General features: G+C 48.5%; 1 protein-coding gene across 1 annotated transcript in view; it reads right to left on the reverse strand.

Moving 5' to 3' along the window:
- The window catches only part of LOC141245028 (uncharacterized), a gene marked incomplete at its 5' end in the record, with an annotated part of 309,664 nt that overhangs the window by 58,523 nt on the left and 225,337 nt on the right, over positions 1 to 25,804 (reverse strand). The gene's annotated exons all lie outside the window — the stretch shown is intronic.

A 25,804-nucleotide genomic window follows, 5' to 3' on the forward strand; every position in this document is an offset into this window, starting at 1 on the left:
CTGACACATTGCAATCTGATGTAGCAGAGCCCACCACGTCTCAGAGGATTGTCTGCACTGACACATTGCAATCTGATGTAGCAGAGCCCACCGCGTCTCCGAGGATTGTCTGTACTGACACATTGCAATCTGATGTAGCAGAGCCCACCACGTCTCAGAGGATTGTCTGCACTGACACATTGTAATCTGATGTAGAAGAGCCCACCACGTCTCAGAGGATTGTCTGCACTGACACATTGTAATCTGATGTAGCAGAGCCCACCACGTCTCAGAGGATTGTCTGCACTGACACATTGTAATCTGATGTAGCAGAGCCCACCACGTCTCAGAGGATTGTCTGCACTGACACATTGTAATCTGATGTAGCAGAGCCTACCACGTCTCAGAGGACTGTCTGCACTGACACATTGTAATCTGATGTAGCAGAGCCCACCACGTCTCAGAGGATTGTCTGCACTGACACATTGTAATCTGATGTAGCAGAGCCCACCACGTCTCAGAGGATTGTCTGCACTGACACATTGTAATCTGATGTAGCAGAGCCCACCACGTCTCAGAGGATTGTCTGCACTGACACATTGTAATCTGATGTAGCAGAGCCCACCACGTCTCAGAGGATTGTCTGCATTGACACATTGTAATCTGATGTAGCAGAGCCCACCACGTCTCAGAGGATTGTCTGCACTGACACATTGTAATCTGATGTAGCAGAGCCCACCACATCTCAGAGGATTGTCTGCACTGACACATTGTAATCTGATGTAGCAGAGCCCACCACGTCTCAGAGGATTGTCTGCACTGACACATTGTAATCTGATGTAGCAGAGCCCACCACGTCTCAGAGGATTGTCTACACTGACACATTGTAATCTGATGTAGCAGAGCCCACCACGTCTCAGAGGATTGTCTGCACTGACACATTGTAATCTGATGTAGCAGAGCCCACCACGTCTCAGAGGATTGTCTGCACTGACACATTGTAATCTGATGTAGCAGAGCCCACCACGTCTCAGAGGATTGTCTGCATTGACACATTGTAATCTGATGTAGCAGAGCCCACCACGTCTCAGAGGACTGTCTGCACTGACACATTGTAATCTGATGTAGCAGAGCCCACCACGTCTCAGAGGATTGTCTGCACTGACACATTGTAATCTGATGTAGCAGAGCCCACCACGTCTCAGAGGATTGTCTGCACTGACACATTGTAATCTGATGTAGCAGAGCCCACCACGTCTCAGAGGATTGTCTGCACTGACACATTGTAATCTGATGTAGCAGAGCCCACCACGTCTCAGAGGACTGTCTGCACTGACACATTGTAATCTGATGTAGCAGAGCCCACCACGTCTCAGAGGATTGTCTGCACTGACACATTGTAATCTGATGTAGCAGAGCCCACCACGTCTCAGAGGACTGTCTGCACTGACACATTGTAATCTGATGTAGCAGAGCCCACCATGTCTCAGAGGATTGTCTGCACTGACACATTGTAATCTGATGTAGCAGAGCCCACCACGTCTCAGAGGATTGTCTGCTCTGACACATTGTAATCTGATGTAGCAGAGCCCACCACGTCTCAGAGGATTGTCTGCACTGACACATTATAATCTGATGTAGCAGAGTCCACCACGTCTCAGAGGATTGTCTGCACTGACACATTATAATCTGATGTAGCAGAGTCCACCACGTCTCAGAGGATTGTCTGCACTGACACATTATAATCTGATGTAGCAGAGTCCACCACGTCTCAGAGGATTGTCTGCACTGACACATTGTAATCTGATGTAGCAGAGCCCACCACGTCTCAGAGGATTGTCTGCACTGACACATTGTAATATGATGTAGCAGAGCCCACCACGTCTCAGAGGATTGTCTGCACTGACACATTGTAATCTGATGTAGCAGAGCCCACCACGTCTCAGAGGATTGTCTGCACTGACACATTGTAATCTGATGTAGCAGAGCTCACCACGTCTCAGAGGACTGTCTGCACTGACACATTGTAATCTGATGTAGCAGAGCCCACCACGTCTCAGAGGATTGTCTGCACTGACACATTGTAATCTGATGTAGCAGAGCCCACCACGTCTCAGAGGATTGTCTGCACTGACACATTGTAATATGATGTAGCAGAGCCCACCACGTCTCAGAGGATTGTCTGCACTGACACATTGTAATCTGATGTAGCAGAGTCCACCACGTCTCAGAGGATTGTCTGCACTGACACATTGTAATCTGATGTAGCAGAGCCCACCACGTCTCAGAGGATTGTCTGCACTGACACATTGTAATCTGATGTAGCAGAGCCCACCACGTCTCAGAGGATTGTCTGCACTGACACATTGTAATCTGATATAGCAGAGCCCACCACGTCTCAGAGGACTGTCTGCACTGACACATTGTAATCTGATGTAGCAGAGCCCACCACGTCTCAGAGGATTGTCTGCACTGACACATTGTAATCTGATGTAGCAGAGTCCACCACGTCTCAGAGGATTGTCTGCACTGACACATTGTAATCTGATGTAGCAGAGCCCACCACGTCTCAGAGGATTGTCTGCACTGACACATTGTAATCTGATGTAGCAGAGCCCACCACGTCTCAGAGGATTGTCTGCACTGACACATTGTAATCTGATGTAGCAGAGTCCACCACGTCTCAGAGGACTGTCTGCACTGACACATTGTAATCTGATGTAGCAGAGCCCACCACGTCTCAGAGGATTGTCTGCACTGACACATTGTAATCTGATGTAGCAGAGCCCACCACGTCTCAGAGGATTGTCTGCACTGACACATTGTAATCTGATGTAGCAGAGCCCACCATGTCTCAGAGGATTGTCTGCACTGACACATTGTAATCAGATGTAGCAGAGCCCACCACGTCTCAGAGGACTGTCTGCACTGACACATTGTAATCTGATGTAGCAGAGCCCACCACGTCTCAGAGGATTGTCTGCACTGACACATTGTAATCAGATGTAGCAGAGCCCACCATGTCTCAGAGGATTGTCTGCACTGACACATTGTAATCAGATGTAGCAGAGCCCACCACGTCTCAGAGGACTGTCTGCACTGACACATTGTAATCTGATGTAGCAGAGTCCACCACGTCTCAGAGGATTTTCTGCACTGACACATTGTAATCCGATGTAGCAGAGCCCACCACGTCTCAGAGGATTGTCTGCACTGACACATTGTAATCTGATGTAGCAGAGCCCACCACGTCTCAGAGGATTGTCTGCACTGACACATTGTAATCTGATGTAGCAGAGCCCACCACGTCTCAGAGGATTGTCTGCACTGACACATTGTAATCTGATGTAGCAGAGCCCACCATGCCTCAGAGGATTGTCTGCACAGACACATTGTAATCAGATGTAGCAGAGCCCACCACGTCTCAGAGGATTGTCTGCACTGACACATTGTAATCTGATGTAGCAGAGCCCACCACGTCTCAGAGGATTGTCTGCACTGACACATTGTAATCTGATGTAGCAGAGCCCACCACGCCTCAGAGGATTGTCCGCACTGACACAATGTAATCTGATGTAGCAGAGCCCACCAGGTCTCAGAGGATTGTCTGCACTGACACATTGTAATCTGATGTAGCAGAGCCCACCACGCCTCAGAGGATTGTCCGCACTGACACATTGTAATCTGATGTAGCAGAGCCCACCACGTCTCAGAGGATTGTCTGCACTGACACATTGTAATCTGATGTAGCAGAGCCCACCAGGTCTCAGAGGATTGTCTGCACTGACACATTGTAATCTGATGTAGCAGAGCCCACCACGTCTCAGAGGATTGTCTGCACAGACACATTGTAATCAGATGTAGCAGAGCCCACCACGTCTCAGAGGACTGTCTGCACTGACACATTGTAATCTGATGTAGCAGAGCCCACCACGTCTCAGAGGATTGTCTGCACAGACACATTGTAATCAGATGTAGCAGAGCCCACCACGTCTCAAAGGATTGTCAGCACTGACACATTGTAATCTGATGTAGCAGAGCCTACCACGTCTCAGAGGATTGTCTGCACAGACACATTGTAATCAGATGTAGCAGAGCCCACCACGTCTCAAAGGATTGTCAGCACTGACACATTGTAATCTGATGTAGCAGAGCCCACCACGTCTCAGAGGATTGTCTGCACTGACACATTGTAATCTGATGTAGCAGAGCCCACCACGCCTCAGAGGATTGTCTGCACAGACACATTGTAATCTGATGTAGCAGAGCCCACCACGTCTCAGAGGATTGTCTGCACTGACACATTGTAATCTGATGTAGCAGAGCCCACCACGTCTCAGAGGACTGTCTGCACTGACATATTGTAATCTGATGTAGCAGAGCCCACCACGTCTCAGAGGATTGTCTGCACAGACACATTGTAATCTGATGTAGCAGAGCCCACCACGTCTCAGAGGACTGTCCGCACTGACACATTGTAATCTGATGTAGCAGAGCCCACCACGTCTCAGAGGATTGTCTGCACTGACACATTGTAATCTGATGTAGCAGAGCCCACCACGTCTCAGAGGACTGTCTGCACTGACATATTGTAATCTGATGTAGCAGAGCCCACCACGTCTCAGAGGATTGTCTGCACAGACACATTGTAATCTGATGTAGCAGAGCCCACCACGTCTCAGAGGACTGTCTGCACTGACACATTGTAATCTGATGTAGCAGAGCCCACCACGTCTCAGAGGACTGTCTGCACTGACACATTGTAATCTGATGTAGCAGAGCCCACCACGTCTCAGAGGATTGTCTGCACTGACACATTGTAATCTGATGTAGCAGAGCCCACCACGTCTCAGAGGAGTGTCTGCACTGACACATTGTAATCTGATGTAGCAGAGCCCACCACGTCTCAGAGGATTGTCTGCACTGACACATTGTAATCTGATGTAGCAGAGCCCACCACGTCTCAGAGGATTGTCTGCACTGACACATTGTAATCTGATGTAGCAGAGCCCACCACGTCTCAGAGGACTGTCTGCACTGACACATTGTAATCTGATGTAGCAGAGCCCACCACGTCTCAGAGGATTGTCTGCACTGACACTTTGTAATCTGATGTAGCAGAGCCCACCACGTCTCAGAGGACTGTGTGCACTGACACAGTGTAATCTGATGTAGCAGAGCCCACCACGTCTCAGAGGATTGTATGCACTGACACATTGTAATCTGATGTAGCAGAGCCCACCACGTCTCAGAGGATTGTCTGCACTGACACATTGTAATCTGATGTAGCAGAGCCCACCACGTCTCAGAGGATTGTCTGCACTGACACATTGTAATCTGATGTAGCAGAGCCCACCACGTCTCAGAGGATTGTCTGCACAGACACATTGTAATCAGATGTAGCAGAGTCCACCACGTCTCAGAGGATTGTCTGCACTGACACATTGTAATCTGATGTAGCAGAGTCCACCACGTCTCAGAGGATTGTCTGCACTGACACATTGTAATCTGATGTAGCAGAGCCCACCGCGTCTCAGAGGATTGTCTGCACTGACACATTGTAATCTGATGTAGAAGAGCCCACCACGTCTCAGAGGATTGTCTGCACTGACACATTGTAATCTGATGTAGCAGAGCCTACCACGTCTCAGAGGATTGTCTGCACTGACACATTGTAATCTGATGTAGAAGAGCCCACCACGTCTCAGAGGATTGTCTGCACTGACACATTGTAATCTGATGTAGCAGAGCCTACCACGTCTCAGAGGATTGTCTGCACTGACACATTGTAATCTGATGTAGCAGAGCCCACCACGTCTCAGAGGATTGTCTGCACTGACACATTGTAATCTGATGTAGAAGAGCCCACCACGTCTCAGAGGATTGTCTGCACTGACACATTGTAATCTGATGTAGCAGAGCCTACCACGTCTCAGAGGACTGTCTGCACTGACACATTGTAATCTGATGTAGCAGAGCCCACCACGTCTCAGAGGATTGTCTGCACAGACACATTGTAATCAGATGTAGCAGAGCCCACCACGTCTCAGAGGATTGTCTGCACTGACACTTTGTAATCTGATGTAGCAGAGCCCACCACGTCTCAGAGGATTGTCTGCACAGACACATTGTAATCTGATGTAGCAGAGTCCACCACGTCTCAGAGGACTGTCTGCACTGACACATTGTAATCTGATGTAGCAGAGCCCACCACGTCTCAGAGGATTGTCTGCACTGACACATTGTAATCTGATGTAGAAGAGCCCACCACGTCTCAGAGGATTGTCTGCACTGACACATTGTAATCTGATGTAGCAGAGCCCACCACGTCTCAGAGGATTGTCTGCACTGACACATTGTAATCTGATGTAGCAGAGCCCACCACGTCTCAGAGGATTGTCTGCACTGACACATTGTAATCTGATGTAGCAGAGCCCACCACGTCTCAGAGGATTGTCTGCACTGACACATTGTAATCTGATGTAGCAGAGCCCACCACGTCTCAGAGGATTGTCTGCACTGACACATTGTAATCAGATGTAGCAGAGCCCACCACGTCTCAGAGGATTGTCTGCACTGACACATTGTAATCTGATGTAGCAGAGCCCACCACGTCTCAGAGGATTGTCTGCACTGACACATTGTAATCAGATGTAGCAGAGTCCACCACGTCTCAGAGGACTGTCTGCACTGACACATTGTAATCTGATGTAGCAGAGCCCACCACGTCTCAGAGGATTGTCTGCACTGACACATTGTAATCTGATGTAGCAGAGCCCACCACGTCTCAGAGGATTGTCTGCACTGACACATTGTAATCTGATGTAGCAGAGCCCACCACGTCTCAGAGGATTGTCTGCACTGACACATTGTAATCTGATGTAGCAGAGCCCACCACGTCTCAGAGGATTGTCTGCACTGACACATTGTAATCTGATGTAGCAGAGCCCACCACGTCTCAGAGGATTGTCTGCACTGACACATTGTAATCAGATGTAGCAGAGCCCACCACGTCTCAGAGGATTGTCTGCACTGACACAATGTAATCTGATGTAGCAGAGCCGACCACGTCTCAGAGGATTGTCTGCACTGACACATTGTAATCTGATGTAGCAGAGCCCACCACGTCTCAGAGGATTGTCTGCACTGACACAATGTAATCTGATGTAGCAGAGCCGACCACGTCTCAGAGGATTGTCTGCACTGACACATTGTAATCTGATGTAGCAGAGCCCACCACGTCTCAGAGGATTGTCTGCAGTGACACATTGTAATCTGATGTAGCAGAGCCCACCACGTCTCAGAGGATTGTCTGCACTGACACATTGTAATCTGATGTAGCAGAGCCCACCACGTCTCAGAGGATTGTCTGCACTGACACATTGTAATCTGATGTAGCAGAGCCCACCACGTCTCAGAGGATTGTCTGCACTGACACATTGTAATCTGATGTAGCAGAGCCCACCACGTCTCAGAGGATTGTCTGCACTGACACATTGTAATCAGATGTAGCAGAGCCTACCACGTCTCAGAGGATTGTCTGCACTGACACATTGTAATCAGATGTAGCAGAGCCTACCACGTCTCAGAGGATTGTCTGCACTGACACATTGTAATCTGATGTAGCAGAGCCCACCACGTCTCAGAGGATTGTCTGCACTGACACATTGTAATCAGATGTAGCAGAGCCCACCACGTCTCAGAGGATTGTCTGCACTGACACATTGTAATCTGATGTAGCAGAGCCCACCACGTCTCAGAGGATTGTCTGCACTGACACATTGTAATCAGATGTAGCAGAGCCCACCACGTCTCAGAGGATTGTCTGCACTGACACATTGTAATCAGATGTAGCAGAGCCTACCACGTCTCAGAGGATTGTCTGCACTGACACATTGTAATCTGATGTAGCAGAGCCCACCACGTCTCAGAGGACTGTCTGCACTGACACATTGTAATCTGATGTAGCAGAGCCCACCACGTCTCAGAGGACTGTCTGCACTGACACATTGTAATCAGATGTAGCAGAGCCCACCGCGTCTCAGAGGATTGTCTGCACTGACACATTGTAATCTGATGTAGCAGAGCCCACCACGTCTCAGAGGATTGTCTGCACTGACACAGTGTAATCTGATGTAGCAGAGCCCACCACGTCTCAGAGGATTGTATGCACTGACACAGTGTAATCTGATGTAGCAGAGCCCACCACGTCTCAGAGGATTGTCTGCACAGACACATTGTAATCAGATGTAGCAGAGCCTACCACGTCTCAGAGGACTGTCTGCACTGACACATTGTAATCAGATGTAGCAGAGCCCACCACGTCTCAGAGGATTGTCTGCACTGACACATTGTAATCTGATGTAGCAGAGCCCACCACGTCTCAGAGGATTGTCTGCACTGACACATTGTAATCTGATGTAGCAGAGCCCACCACGTCTCAGAGGATTGTCTGCACTGACACATTGTAATCTGATGTAGCAGAGCCCACCACGTCTCAGAGGATTGTCTGCACTGACACATTGTAATCTGATGTAGCAGAGCCCACCACGTCTCAGAGGATTGTCTGCACTGACACATTGTAATCTGATGTAGCAGAGCCCACCACGTCTCAGAGGATTGTCTGCACTGACACATTGTAATCTGATGTAGCAGAGCCCACCACGTCTCAGAGGATTGTCTGCACTGACACATTGTAATCTGATGTAGCAGAGCCCACCACGTCTCAGAGGATTGTCTGCACTGACACATTGTAATCAGATGTAGCAGAGCCCACCACGTCTCAGAGGATTGTCTGCACTGACACAATGTAATCTGATGTAGCAGAGCCGACCACGTCTCAGAGGATTGTCTGCACTGACACATTGTAATCTGATGTAGCAGAGCCCACCACGTCTCAGAGGATTGTCTGCACTGACACAATGTAATCTGATGTAGCAGAGCCGACCACGTCTCAGAGGATTGTCTGCACTGACACATTGTAATCTGATGTAGCAGAGCCCACCACGTCTCAGAGGATTGTCTGCAGTGACACATTGTAATCTGATGTAGCAGAGCCCACCACGTCTCAGAGGATTGTCTGCACTGACACATTGTAATCTGATGTAGCAGAGCCCACCACGTCTCAGAGGATTGTCTGCACTGACACATTGTAATCAGATGTAGCAGAGCCTACCACGTCTCAGAGGATTGTCTGCACTGACACATTGTAATCAGATGTAGCAGAGCCTACCACGTCTCAGAGGATTGTCTGCACTGACACATTGTAATCTGATGTAGCAGAGCCCACCACGTCTCAGAGGATTGTCTGCACTGACACATTGTAATCAGATGTAGCAGAGCCCACCACGTCTCAGAGGATTGTCTGCACTGACACATTGTAATCTGATGTAGCAGAGCCCACCACGTCTCAGAGGATTGTCTGCACTGACACATTGTAATCAGATGTAGCAGAGCCCACCACGTCTCAGAGGATTGTCTGCACTGACACATTGTAATCAGATGTAGCAGAGCCTACCACGTCTCAGAGGATTGTCTGCACTGACACATTGTAATCTGATGTAGCAGAGCCCACCACGTCTCAGAGGACTGTCTGCACTGACACATTGTAATCTGATGTAGCAGAGCCCACCACGTCTCAGAGGACTGTCTGCACTGACACATTGTAATCAGATGTAGCAGAGCCCACCGCGTCTCAGAGGATTGTCTGCACTGACACATTGTAATCTGATGTAGCAGAGCCCACCACGTCTCAGAGGATTGTCTGCACTGACACAGTGTAATCTGATGTAGCAGAGCCCACCACGTCTCAGAGGATTGTATGCACTGACACAGTGTAATCTGATGTAGCAGAGCCCACCACGTCTCAGAGGATTGTCTGCACAGACACATTGTAATCAGATGTAGCAGAGCCTACCACGTCTCAGAGGACTGTCTGCACTGACACATTGTAATCAGATGTAGCAGAGCCCACCACGTCTCAGAGGATTGTCTGCACTGACACATTGTAATCTGATGTAGCAGAGCCCACCACGTCTCAGAGGATTGTCTGCACTGACACATTGTAATCTGATGTAGCAGAGCCCACCACGTCTCAGAGGATTGTCTGCACTGACACATTGCAATCTGATGTAGCAGAGCCCACCACGTCTCAGAGGATTGTCTGCACTGACACATTGTAATCTGATGTAGCAGAGCCCACCACGTCTCAGAGGATTGTCTGCACTGACACATTGTAATCTGATGTAGCAGAGCCTACCACGTCTCAGAGGACTGTCTACACTGACACATTGTAATCTGATGTAGCAGAGCCCACCACGTCTCAGAGGACTGTCTACACTGACACATTGTAATCTGATGTAGCAGAGCCCACCACGTCTCTGAGGATTGTCTGCACTGACACATTGTAATCTGATGTAGCAGAGCCCACCACGTCTCAGAGGATTGTCTGCACTGACACATTGTAATCAGATGTAGCAGAGCCCACCACGTCTCAGAGGACTGTCTGCACTGACACATTGTAATCAGATGTAGCAGAGCCCACCACGTCTCAGAGGACTGTCTGCACTGACACAGTGTAATCTGATGTAGCAGAGCCCACCACGTCTCAGAGGATTGTATGCACTGACACATTGTAATCTGATGTAGCAGAGCCCACCACGTCTCAGAGGATTGTATGCACTGACACAGTGTAATCTGATGTAGCAGAGCCCACCACGTCTCAGAGGATTGTCTGCACTGACACATTGTAATCTGATGTAGCAGAGCCCACCACGTCTCAGAGGACTGTCTGCACTGACACATTGTAATCTGATGTAGCAGAGCCCACCACGTCTCAGAGGATTGTCTGCACAGACACATTGTAATCAGATGTAGCAGAGCCCACCACGTCTCAGAGGACTGTCTACACTGACACATTGTAATCTGATGTAGCAGAGTCCACCACGTCTCAGAGGATTGTCTGCACTGACACATTGTAATCAGATGTAGCAGAGCCCACCACGTCTCAGAGGACTGTCTGCACTGACACATTGTAATCTGATGTAGCAGAGCCCACCACGTCTCAGAGGATTGTATGCACTGACACATTGTAATCTGATGTAGCAGAGCCCACCACGTCTCAGAGGATTGTCTGCACTGACACATTGTAATCAGATGTAGCAGAGCTCACCACGTCTCAGAGGACTGTCTACACTGACACATTGTAATCTGATGTAGCAGAGTCCACCACGTCTCAGAGGATTGTCTGCACTGACACATTGTAATCAGATGTAGCAGAGCCCACCACGTCTCAGAGGACTGTCTGCACTGACACATTGTAATCTGATGTAGCAGAGCCCACCACGTCTCAGAGGATTGTATGCACTGACACATTGTAATCTGATGTAGCAGAGCCCACCACGTCTCAGAGGACTGTCTGCACTGACACATTGTAATCTGATGTAGCAGAGCCCACCACGTCTCAGAGGATTGTATGCACTGACACATTGTAATCTGATGTAGCAGAGCCCACCACGTCTCAGAGGATTGTCTGCACTGACACATTGTAATCTGATGTAGCAGAGCCCACCACGTCTCAGAGGATTGTCTGCACTGACTCATTGTAATCTGATGTAGCAGAGCCCACCACGTCTCAGAGGATTGTCTGCACTGACACATTGTAATCTGATGTAGCAGAGCCCACCACGTCTCAGAGGATTGTCTGCACTGACACATTGTAATCTGATGTAGCAGAGCCCACCACGTCTCAGAGGACTGTCTGCACTGACACATTGTAATCTGATGTAGCAGAGCCCACCACGTCTCAGAGGATTGTCTGCACTGACACATTGTAATCTGATGTAGCAGAGCCCACCACGTCTCAGAGGATTGTCTGCACTGACACATTGTAATCTGATGTAGCAGAGCCCACCACGTCTCAGAGGACTGTCTGCACTGACACATTGTAATCTGATGTAGCAGAGCCCACCACGTCTCAGAGGATTGTTTGCACTGACACATTGTAATCTGATGTAGCAGAGCCCACCACGTCTCAGAGGACTGTCTGCACTGACACATTGTAATCTGATGTAGAAGAGCCCACCACGTCTCAGAGGATTGTCTGCACTGACACATTGTAATCTGATGTAGCAGAGCCCACCACGTCTCAGAGGACTGTCTGCACTGACACATTGTAATCTGATGTAGAAGAGCCCACCACGTCTCAGAGGACTGTCTGCACTGACACATTGTAATCTGATGTAGAAGAGCCCACCACGTCTCAGAGGATTGTTTGCACTGACACATTGTAATCTGATGTAGCAGAGCCCACCACGTCTCAGAGGACTGTCTGCACTGACACATTGTAATCTGATGTAGAAGAGCCCACCACGTCTCAGAGGACTGTCTGCACTGACACATTGTAATCTGATGTAGAAGAGCCCACCACGTCTCAGAGGATTGTTTGCACTGACACATTGTAATCTGATGTAGCAGAGCCCACCACGTCTCAGAGGATTGTCTGCACTGACACATTGTAATCTGATGTAGCAGAGACCACCACGTCTCAGAGGATTGTCTGCACTGACACATTGTAATCTGATGTAGCAGAGACCACCACGTCTCAGAGGACTGTCTGCACTGACACATTGTAATCTGATGTAGAAGAGCCCACCACGTCTCAGAGGATTGTCTGCACTGACACATTGTAATCTGATGTAGCAGAGACCACCACGTCTCAGAGGACTGTCTGCACTGACACATTGTAATCTGATGTAGAAGAGCCCACCACGTCTCAGAGGATTGTCTGCACAGACACATTGTAATCAGATGTAGCAGAGCTCACCACGTCTCAGAGGATTGTCTGCACTGACACATTGTAATCTGATGTAGCAGAGCCCACCACGTCTCAGAGGACTGTCTACACTGACACATTGTAATCTGATGTAGCAGAGCCCACCACGTCTCAGAGGATTGTCTGCACTGACACAATGTAATCTGATGTAGCAGAGCCCACCACGTCTCAGAGGACTGTCTGCACTGACACATTGTAATCTGATGTAGCAGAGTCCACCACGTCTCAGAGGATTGTATGCACTGACACATTGTAATCTGATGTAGCAGAGCCCACCACGTCTCAGAGGATTGTCTGCACTGACACATTGTAATCTGATGTAGCAGAGCCCACCACGTCTCAGAGGATTGTCTGCACTGACACATTGTAATCTGATGTAGCAGAGCCCACCACGTCTCAGAGGACTGTCTGCACTGACACATTGTAATCTGATGTAGTAGAGCCCACCACGTCTCAGAGGACTGTCTGCACTGACACATTGTAATCTGATGTAGCAGAGCCCACCACGTCTCAGAGGATTGTCTGCACTGACACATTGTAATCTGATGTAGCAGAGCCCACCACGTCTCAGAGGATTGTCTGCACTGACACATTGTAATCTGATGTAGCAGAGCCCACCACGTCTCAGAGGACTGTCTGCACTGACACATTGTAATCTGATGTAGAAGAGCCCACCACGTCTCAGAGGATTGTCTGCACTGACACATTGTAATCAGATGTAGCAGAGCCCACCGCGTCTCAGAGGATTGTCTGCACTGACACATTGTAATCTGATGTAGCAGAGCCCACCACGTCTCAGAGGATTGTCTGCACTGACACATTGTAATCTGATGTAGCAGAGCCCACCACGTCTCAGAGGATTGTCTGCACTGACACATTGTAATCTGATGTAGCAGAGCCCACCACGTCTCAGAGGACTGTCTGCACTGACACATTGTAATCTGATGTAGCAGAGCCCACCACGTCTCAGAGGATTGTCTGCACTGACACTTTGTAATCTGATGTAGCAGAGCCCACCACGTCTCAGAGGATTGTCTGCACTGACACTTTGTAATCTGATGTAGCAGAGCCCACCACGTCTCAGAGGATTGTCTGCACTGACACTTTGTAATCTGATGTAGCAGAGCCCACCACGTCTCAGAGGATTGTCTGCACTGACACTGTTAGAACCTTGCTGTTAGGTTTTTTTTCCTTTGCTGGTCACATGACCTCGTTGGCCTATTTAATCCTGCTCCGCCCTTCTGGCTTTGCTGGACTTCATTGTATAACTACTTTCTAGCTAGCCTGTGCTCTGTATCTAACTCTGTTAGTTTGCTTGGTCTACGGACCTCTATGTTCTATTTATTTTGTTTGTTCGTCTGTCTGCTACTATTTCTGTTAGGAGGTGTCCCATATTCCTCCCAGTCCTTAGTACTTGTAGGGATTCCTTCCCCACATCTATAGGTCTCCGTACAGACTAGCTTAGGACTTTAGCAGGTCTGATCGCAGGATCAGGTCCCCTGTTACATCGTAGGGATTAAGCTGAGTTCTATCGTAGGGACAGGTCTCCTCTCTTTCCTTAGCTTTGGTAGCAGAACATAACAGTAAGTCCAGCCTGCAAATTCTCTAAGGAAAGATTTTTCTGTTCCATCATGGTGTCGGTTCAGGATTTGGCTCATCGCCTGCAGGGACTCTCTCTGGAGGTGGCCGAGCTCCGTCAGCACGTGAGTAACTGTCCTGGAGCACATTTCTTGGAGCCTAAGGTATGTTTGCCGGATTTATTTTTTGGTGAACATCGAGAATTTTTTTCATTCAAAAATGCTTGCTTATTGTATTTTCGTTTGAGACCCAAGTCCTCTGGGGATGAATCCCAGCGCGTAGGGTTCATAATGTCACTTTTGCGCAAAGAGCCTCAGGAGTGGGCCTTTTCTTTGCAACCTAGTGATACATGCTTCAGATCAGTGGATAGTTTTTTTTCTGCTTTGGGACTATTATATGATGATCCTGACCGTGTGGCATCAGCTGAGACTGAGTTAAGACGTTTAAAACAAGGATCAGGTAATGTGGAAAAATATTGTACACATTTTCGTCGTTGGTCTACTCAAACAGGGTGGAACGATTCTGCTCTGAAAAGTCTATTTCTTGCTGGGCTCAGTGAAAGGGTTAAAGACCTGCTAATTGCTTATCCTACACCTGAAGATTTGCAACAGGCTATGCAATTAGCTATACGGGTGGATAGAAGACTGCGTGCAAGGGTTAATGAGAGCAAATCCTCTGCTATGTCAGTTTCTGGTTATGAGAATGTGTGTACTAACAGTGGTGAACCGATGGAGATTGGATCGGTGGCACCTCGCTCTCAAGAAAAAGACCGTCGATTTTCTGAAGGCTTGTGTTTCTATTGCGGAAAATCTGGTCATTTGATTAAAGGCTGTGAGCTTCGTATGAAGAAAGAAAAAAAAATGGTCAGTCATGCCCGTATTGCCTGTTTAAATTCCAAGGGTATATTTTTAGCTGCTTCCACGATTGCTCAGGAAAAATTAATGGAATTTCGGGTGTTTGTTGATTGCGGGTCTACTCTGAATGTAATTGATGGGGGATTCGTGGAAAAACTCAATTTAAAACCTGAACCTTTATCATCCCCCATTGCTGTGGTTTCTGTGGATGGTTCCCCTTTGAAGAATGTTACTCTCAAGGTCAGTGAATTTCCTCTCACTATTAATGGTGTTCACCATGAGAAATTGGATTTGGTAGTGTTGAATAACTTGCCTTCTCCAGTAATATTGGGTTTGCCCTGGTTAAAATTTCACAATCCTGTACTGGATTGGTCTACCAGTGAAATTAAATCCTGGAGCCATAAATGTTATGACAAGTGTTGTAACGGGCGTATTGCAGCTTTGGATAGGGGAGAATTGCCTGTTCCTATTCAGGATTTTTGGAGAGTTTTTTCTGAGAAGGAATCGCAGGTTTTGCCTCCCCATAGAGACTATGATTGTTCTATTGAATTTGTCCCTGGAGCGACTCTTCCTAAAAGTCGTTTATTTAACCTTACTATTCCTGAGAGGAAGGCTTTGGAGGAATACATACAGACAAGTTTGGCCGCCGGTCACATTAGGCCCTCTAAGTCTCCTGTGGCGGTTGGATTTTTTTTTGTAAAAAAAAAGGACGGCGGTTTACCTCCTTGTCTGGATTTTCGTGAGATTAACAAAATTACTGTACGCAATCCTTACCCACTGCCATTGATTCCTGATCTGTTTAACCAGTTATTGGGGGCCAAGTGGTTCTCTAAAATTGACCTTAAGGGGGCATACAATCTGTTGCGCATGAAGGAGGGTGATGAATGGAAGACTGCTTTTAACACTCCTGTGGGTCATTTTGAGAATCTGGTTATGCCTTTTGGTCTTACTAATGCTCCTGCATTTTTTCAGAATCTGATTAATGACATCCTTAGACCTTTGATCGGTAAAAATGTGGTTGTGTATTTGGATGACATTTTGATTTATTCGCCAGATCTGGAGTCTCATTGGCGGAGCGTGCGTGAGGTATTACAGTTATTAATGGACAATTCGCTTTTTGCTAAGCTGGAGAAATGTGAGTTCGCTGTACAGAGAATTAGTTTTTTGGGCTACATTATCTCCAGCAAAGGTTTTGAGATGGATCCGGTTAAGGTTCAGGCTGTGCAGGAATGGCCTAGACCTATTGGTTTGAAATCAATACAGAGGTTTTTGGGTTTCGCCAATTATTACAGAAAATTCATAAAAAAATTTTCTAGTATTGTCAAACCTCTGACCGATCTCACCAGGAAAGGTGCTGATGCGGTTCAGTGGTCTTCTGAGGCCATTGAAGCTTTTGTGTATCTCAAGGAGAGGTTCACCTCTGCTCCCATCCTTATGCAGCCTGATGTGACTAAGCCGTTTTTGGTTGAGGTTGATGCTTCCTCTGTGGGGGTTGGCGCAGTATTGTCTCAGGATAACGGGGATGGATTACATCCCTGTGCCTTTTTTTCAAAAAAATTTTCGGAGACTGAATTGAATTACGATATTGGTAATCGGGAATTATTGGCTATTAAACTCGCATTTGAACACTGGCGCCACTTCTTGGAAGGTGCGGAATTTCCCGTTCAGGTTCTTACGGATCATAAAAATCTGATATATCTTGACGCTGCCAAGCGCCTGAATGCCCGTCAGGCGAGGTGGGCACTGTTTTTCTCGCGGTTTAATTTCTCCGTTACTTACATCCCTGGTACTAAGAATGTTAAGGCGGATGCCTTGTCTCGCCGTTTTTCTCCCATAGTCGGTGCTGAGAAAGAGGAGAACATTTTACAAGAAGGTGTTGTGATAGCTGCTTTAGACTCCGTTTTGGAAGATGAGATTCTTAAAGCTCAGGAGAATGCCCCATCTAACACTCCTCATGGGAGGTTGTTTGTGCCTGGGACCTTTAGGAGAGATTTGTTTGTTGAGTGTCATGAATCTCGGTTGGCAGGTCATCCCGGAATCTCTGAGACCAAGAGACTGGTGGGTCGCTGTTTTTGGTGGCCTGGATGGCAGAAGGAAGTCATTAAGTGGGTGCGCCAATGTACTATATGTGCTAGATCTAAGTCCTCACATACTCCTGCTGCGGGGTTGCTTTGTCCTTTGGAGGTTCCCAGTGCTCCTTGGACACATTTGGCTATGGACTTTATAACTGACCTTCCCCCCTCTGAGGGTTTTACTGTCATCTGGGTGGTCGTGGACCGTTTTAGCAAGATGTGTCACTTGGTTCCCTTCATCAAACTGCCCTGCGCTAAAACTCTCGCTAAGGCCTTTGTCAAGGAAATTGTCAGACTTCATGGCGTTCCTACTGACATTGTTTCTGATAGGGGTCCTCAGTTCGTGGCTCGTTTTTGGCGTGCCTTTTGTGACAGGTTGGGAATTCATTTGTCGTTTTCGTCCGGATATCATCCTGAATCTAATGGCCAGACAGAAAGGAAAAACCAGGATGTTGAGCAGTTCTTGCGTTGTTTTGTGGCAGACAATCAAGAGGGGTGGTCTGAGTTTCTGCCACTTGCTGAATTTGCTCTGAACAATCATACATCTTCTTCTGCTGGTTGTTCGCCTTTTTTTTGTTGTTCTGGGAGACATCCGTCGTTTGGGTCGTTCTCCAGGTTGGGATCTGCCGTGCCTGAGGAGGAGAATTTTTCCGGTGATTTGGAGAGAGTTTGGACGGATGTGCGTGGTAATCTTCAGGAGGCCAACAGAAAATCTAAAGACTACTTTGATAGGAAACGACAGGAGGTTTTGTTCGCTGTTGGTGACATGGTTTGGTTGTCCTCTAGGAATCTGCGGTTGAGGATTCCTTCTAAGAAATTGGGTCCCAAGTTTGTAGGGCCCTTTAAGGTGCTTCAGGTTGTCAACCAATCTGCTGTTAGGTTGGAGGTTCCTACCTCCTGGAGAATTAATCCGGTCTTTCATGTCTCCCTGTTAAAAAAAGCTGTTGTGTCGGATGGTGACGCCTCTGCCTCTGTTCCTCCGGTGGTGGAGGACGGGGAATATGAAATTTCTCGCATCCTTGACTCTAGACGGTATAGAGGTAGTTTGCAGTATCTTGTGGCCTGGAAAGGTTTCGGACCCGAGGATAACTCTTGGGTGAGGTCGGATGATGTTTCCGCGTCCAGACTTATCAGAGCGTTTCACAGGAGATTTCCTGATAAGCCTGGTCCTAGGGGATCCGGAGGATCCTCTTAGAAGGGGGGGTACTGTTAGAACCTTGCTCTTAGGTTTTTTCCTTTGCTGGTCACATGACCTTGTTGGCCTATTTAATCCTGCTCCGCCCTTCTGGCTTTGCTGGACTTCATTGTATATCTACTTTCTAGCTAGCCTGTGCTCTGTGTCTTGCTCTGTTAGTTTGCTTGGTCTACGGACCTCTATGTTCTATATATTTTGTTTGTTCGTCTGTCTGCTACTATTTCTGTTAGGAGGTGTCCCATATTCCTCCCAGTCCTTAGTACTTGTAGGGATTCCCTCCCCAAATCTATAGGTCTCCGTACAGACTAGATTAGGACTTTAGCAGGTCTGATCGCAGGATCAGGTTCCCTGTTACATCGTAGGGATTCAGCTGAGTCCTATAGTAGGGACAGATCTCCTCTCTTTCCTTAGCTTTGGTAGCAGAACATAACAGTAATCTGATGTAGCAGAGCCCACCACGTCTCAGAGGATTGTCTGCACTGACACATTGTAATCAGATGTAGCAGAGCCCACCACGTCTCAGAGGATTGTCTGCACTGACACATTGTAATCTGATGTAGCAGAGCCCACCACGTCTCAGAGGATTGTCTGCACTGACACATTGTAATCTGATGTAGCAGAGCCCACCACGTCTCAGAGGATTGTCTGCACTGACACATTGTAATCTGATGTAGCAGAGCCCACCACGTCTCAGAGGACTGTCTGCACTGACACATTGTAACCTGATGTAGCAGAGCCCACCACGTCTCAGAGGATTGTCTGCACTGACACATTGTAACCTGATGTAGCAGAGCCCACCACGTCTCAGAGGATTGTCTGCACTGACACATTGTAACCTGATGTAGCAGAGCCCACCACGTCTCAGAGGATTGTCTGCACTGACACATTGTAACCTGATGTAGCAGAGCCCACCACGTCTCAGAGGATTGTCTGCACTGACACATTGTAACCTGATGTAGCAGAGCCCACCACGTCTCAGAGGATTGTCTGCACTGACACATTGTAATCAGATATAGCAGAGCCCACCACGTCTCAGAGGATTGTCTGCACTGACACATTGTAATCTGATGTAGCAGAGCCCACCGCGTCTCAGAGGATTGTCTGCACTGACACATTGTAATCTGATGTAGCAGAGCCCACCACGTCTCAGAGGACTGTCTGCACTGACACATTGTAATCAGATGTAGCAGAGCCCACCGCGTCTCAGAGGACTGTCTGCACTGACACATTGTAATCTGATGTAGCAGAGCCCACCGCGTCTCAGAGGATTGTCTGCACTGACACATTGTAATCTGATGTAGCAGAGCCCACCGCGTCTCAGAGGATTGTCTGCACTGACACATTGTAATCTGATGTAGCAGAGCCCACCACGTCTCAGAGGACTGTCTGCACTGACACATTGTAATCAGATGTAGCAGAGCCCACCACGTCTCAGAGGATTGTCTGCACTGACACATTGTAATCTGATGTAGCAGAGCCCACCGCGTCTCAGAGGATTGTCTGCACTGACACATTGTAATCTGATGTAGCAGAGCCCACCACGTCTCAGAGGACTGTCTGCACTGACACATTGTAATCTGATGTAGCAGAGCCCACCACGTCTCAGTGGATTGTCTGCACTGACACATTGTAATCTGATGTAGCAGAGCCCACCACGTCTCAGAGGATTGTCTGCACTGACACATTGTAATCTGAGGTAGCAGAGCCCACCACGTCTCAGAGGATTGTCTGCACTGACACATTGTAATCTGATGTAGCAGAGCCCACCACGTCTCAGAGGATTGTCTGCACTGACACATTGTAATCTGATGTAGCAGAGCCCACCGCGTCTCAGAGGATTGTTTGCACTGACACATTGTAATCTAATGTAGCAGAGCCCACCGCGTCTCAGAGGATTGTCTACACTGACACATTGTAATCTGATGTAGCAGAGCCCACCACGTCTCAGAGGATTGTCTGCACTGACACATTGTAACCTGATGTAGCAGACCCCACCACGTCTCAGAGGATTGTCTGCACTGACACATTGTAATCTGATGTAGCAGAGCCCACCGCGTCTCAGAGGATTGTCTGCACTGACACATTGTAATCTGATGTAGCAGAGCCCACCACGTCTCAGAGGATTGTCTGCACTGACACATTGTAATCTGATGTAGCAGAGCCCACCACGTCTCAGAGGATTGTCTGCACTGACACATTGTAATCTGATGTAGCAGAGCCCACCACGTCTCAGAGGATTGTCTGCACTGACACATTGTAATCTGATGTAGCAGAGCCCACCACGTCTCAGAGGATTGTCTGCACTGACACATTGTAATCTGATGTAGCAGAGCTCACCACGTCTCAGAGGACTGTCTGCACTGACACAATGTAATCTGATGTAGCAGAGCCCACCACGTCTCAGAGGATTGTCTGCACTGACACATTGTAATCTGATGTAGCAGAGCCCACCACGTCTCAGTGGATTGTCTGCACTGACACATTGTAATCTGATGTAGCAGAGCCCACCACGTCTCAGAGGATTGTCTGCACTGACACATTGTAATCTGAGGTAGCAGAGCCCACCACGTCTCAGAGGATTGTCTGCACTGACACATTGTAATCTGATGTAGCAGAGCCTACCACGTCTCAGAGGATTGTCTGCACTGACACATTGTAATCTGATGTAGCAGAGCCCACCGCGTCTCAGAGGATTGTCTGCACTGACACATTGTAATCTGATGTAGCAGAGCCCATCATGTCTCAGAGGATTGTCTGCACTGACACATTGTAACCTGATGTAGCAGAGCTCACCACGTCTCAGAGGATTGTCTGCACTGACACATTGTAACCTGATGTAGCAGAGCCCACCACGTCTCAGAGGACTGTCTGCACTGACACATTGTAACCTGATGTAGCAGAGCTCACCACGTCTCAGAGGATTGTCTGCACTGACACATTGTAACCTGATGTAGCAGAGCCCACCACGTCTCAGAGGACTGTCTGCACTGACACATTGTAACCTGATGTAGCAGAGCCCACCACGTCTCAGAGGATTGTCTGCACTGACACATTGTAATCTGATGTAGCAGAGCTCACCACGTCTCAGAGGACTGTCTGCACTGACACATTGTAACCTGATGTAGCAGAGCCCACCACGTCTCAGAGGATTGTCTGCACTGACACATTGTAACCTGATGTAGCAGAGCTCACCACATCTCAGAGGATTGTCTGCAATGACACATTGTAACCTGATGTAGCAGAGCTCACCACGTCTCAGAGGATTGTCTGCACTGACACATTGTAACCTGATGTAGCAGAGCTCACCACGTCTCAGAGGACTGTCTGCACTGACACATTGTAACCTGATGTAGCAGAGCCCACCACGTCTCAGAGGATTGTCTGCACTGACACATTGTAATCTGATGTAGCAGAGCCCACTACGTCTCAGAGGATTGTCTGCACTGACACATTGTAACCTGATGTAGCAGAGCCCACCACGTCTCAGAGGATTGTCTGCACTGACACATTGTAACCTGATATAGCAGAGCTCACCACGTCTCAGAGGATTGTCTGCACTGACACATTGTAACCTGATGTAGCAGAGCTCACCACGTCTCAGAGGATTGTCTGCACTGACACATTGTAACCTGATGTAGCAGAGCCCACCACGTCTCAGAGGATTGTCTGCACTGACACATTGTAACCTGATGTAGCAGAGCCCACCACGTCTCAGAGGATTGTCTGCACTGACACATTGTAACCTGATGTAGCAGAGCCCACCACGTCTCAGAGGACTGTCTGCACTGACACATTGTAACCTGATGTAGCAGAGCCCACCGCGTCTCAGAGGACTGTCTGCACTGACACATTGTAATCTGATGTAGCAGAGCTCACCACGTCTCAGAGGATTGTCTGCACTGACACATTGTAACCTGATGTAGCAGAGCCCACCACGTCTCAGAGGACTGTCTGCACTGACACATTGTAACCTGATGTAGAAGAGCCCACCACGTCTCAGAGTATTGTCTGCACTGACACATTGTAACCTGATGTAGCAGAGCCCACCACGTCTCAGAGGACTGTCTGCACTGACACATTGTAACCTGATGTAGCAGAGCCCACCACGTCTCAGAGGATTGTCTGCACTGACACATTGTAACCTGATGTAGCAGAGCCCACCACGTCTCAGAGGATTGTCTGCACTGACACATTGTAACCTGATGTAGCAGAGCCCACCACGTCTCAGAGGATTGTCTGCACTGACACATTGTAACCTGATGTAGCAGAGCCCACCACGTCTCAGAGGATTGTCTGCACTGACACATTGTAACCTGATGTAGCAGAGCCCACCACGTCTCAGAGGATTGTCTGCACTGACACATTGTAATCTGATGTAGCAGAGCCCACCGCGTCTCAGAGGATTGTCTGCACTGACACATTGTAATCTGATGTAGCAGAGCCCACCACGTCTCAGAGGACTGTCTGCACTGACACATTGTAATCAGATGTAGCAGAGCCCACCGCGTCTCAGAGGACTGTCTGCACTGACACATTGTAATCTGATGTAGCAGAGCCCACCGCGTCTCAGAGGATTGTCTGCACTGACACATTGTAATCTGATGTAGCAGAGCCCACCGCGTCTCAGAGGATTGTCTGCACTGACACATTGTAATCTGATGTAGCAGAGCCCACCACGTCTCAGAGGACTGTCTGCACTGACACATTGTAATCAGATGTAGCAGAGCCCACCACGTCTCAGAGGATTGTCTGCACTGACACATTGTAATCTGATGTAGCAGAGCCCACCGCGTCTCAGAGGATTGTCTGCACTGACACATTGTAATCTGATGTAGCAGAGCCCACCACGTCTCAGAGGACTGTCTGCACTGACACATTGTAATCAGATGTAGCAGAGCCCACCACGTCTCAGAGGATTGTCTGCACTGACACATTGTAAACTGATGTAGAAGAGCCCACCACGTCTCAGAGGACTGTCTGCACTGACACATTGTAATCAGATGTAGCAGAGCCCACCGCGTCTCAGAGGACTGTCTGCACTGACACATTGTAATCTGATGTAGCAGAGCCCACCGCGTCTCAGAGGATTGTCTGCACTGACACATTGTAATCTGATGTAGCAGAGCCCACCGCGTCTCAGAGGATTGTCTGCACTGACACATTGTAATCTGATGTAGCAGAGCCCACCACGTCTCAGAGGACTGTCTGCACTGACACATTGTAATCAGATGTAGCAGAGCCCACCACGTCTCAGAGGATTGTCTGCACTGACACATTGTAATCTGATGTAGCAGAGCCCACCGCGTCTCAGAGGATTGTCTGCACTGACACATTGTAATCTGATGTAGCAGAGCCCACCACGTCTCAGAGGATTGTCTGCACTGACACATTGTAATCAGATGTAGCAGAGCCCACCGCGTCTCAGAGGATTGTCTGCACTGACACAATGTAATCTGATGGAGCAGAGCCCACCACGTCTCAGAGGACTGTCTGCACTGACACATTGTAATCTGATGTAGCAGAGCCCACCGCGTCTCAGAGGATTGTCTGCACTGACACATTGTAATCAGATGTAGCAGAGCCCACCACGTCTCAGAGGATTGTCTGCACTGACACATTGTAATCTGATGTAGCAGAGTCCACCACGTCTCAGAGGACTGTCTGCACTGACACATTGTAATCAGATGTAGCAGAGCCCACCACGTCTCAGAGGATTGTCTGCACTGACACATTGTAATCAGATCTAGCAGAGCCCACCACGTCTCAGAGGACTGTCTACACTGACACATTGTAATCTGATGTAGCAGAGCCCACCACGTCTCAGAGGATTGTCTGCACTGACACATTGTAATCTGATGTAGCAGAGCCCACCACGTCTCAGAGGATTGTCTGCACTGACACATTGTAATCTGATGTAGCAGAGCCCACCACGTCTCAGAGGATTGTCTGCACTGACACATTGTAATCAGATGTAGCAGAGCCCACCACGTCTCAGAGGATTGTCTGCACTGACACATTGTAATCTGATGTAGCAGAGTCCACCACGTCTCAGAGGACTGTCTGCACTGACACATTGTAATCAGATGTAGCAGAGCCCACCGCGTCTCAGAGGATTGTCTGCACTGACACATTGTAATCTGATGTAGCAGAGCTCACCACGTCTCAGAGGATTGTCTGCACTGACACATTGTAACCTGATGTAGCAGAGCTCACCACGTCTCAGAGGATTGTCTGCACTGACACATTGTAATCAGATGTAGCAGAGCCCACCACGTCTCAGAGGATTGTCTGCACTGACACATTGTAATCTGATGCAGCAGAGCCCACCGCGTCTCAGAGGACTGTCTGCACTGACACATTGTAATCTGATGTAGCAGAGCCCACCACGTCTCAGAGGATTGTCTGCACTGACACATTGTAATCTGATGTAGCAGAGCCCACCACGTCTCAGAGGACTGTCTGCACTGACACATTGTAATCTGATGTAGCAGAGCCCACCACGTCTCAGAGGATTGTCTGCACTGACACATTGTAATCAGATGTAGCAGAGCCCACCACGTCTCAGAGGACTGTCTGCACTGACACATTGTAATCAGATGTAGCAGAGCCCACCGCGTCTCAGAGGATTGTCTGCACTGACACAATGTAATCTGATGTAGCAGAGCCCACCACGTCTCAGAGGACTGTCTGCACTGACACATTGTAATCAGATGTAGCAGAGCCCACCACGTCTCAGAGGACTGTCTGCACTGACACATTGTAATCAGATGTAGCAGAGCCCACCACGTCTCAGAGGATTGTCTGCACTGACACATTGTAATCAGATCTAGCAGAGCCCACCACGTCTCAGAGGACTGTCTGCACTGACACATTGTAATCAGATCTAGCAGAGCCCACCACGTCTCAGAGGATTGTCTGCACTGACACATTGTAATCAGATGTAGCAGAGCCCACCACGTCTCAGAGGACTGTCTGCACTGACACATTGTAATCAGATGTAGCAGAGCCCACCACGTCTCAGAGGATTGTCTGCACTGACACATTGTAATCAGATGTAGCAGAGCCCACCGCGTCTCAGAGGATTGTCTGCACTGACACATTGTAATCAGATGTAGCAGAGCCCACCACGTCTCAGAGGATTGTCTGCACTGACACAATGTAATCTGATGTAGCAGAGCCCACCACGTCTCAGAGGATTGTCTGCACTGACACATTGTAATCTGATGTAGCAGAGCCCACCACGTCTCAGAGGATTGTCTGCACTGACACATTGTAACCTGATGTAGCAGAGCCC

The sequence above is a fragment of the Phyllobates terribilis genome, unplaced genomic scaffold, assembly GCF_046119375.1.
Source record: "Phyllobates terribilis strain yellow unplaced genomic scaffold, ASM4611937v1 Scaffold_1__5_contigs__length_1240528914, whole genome shotgun sequence".
Classification (NCBI taxonomy): Eukaryota; Metazoa; Chordata; class Amphibia; order Anura; family Dendrobatidae; genus Phyllobates; species Phyllobates terribilis.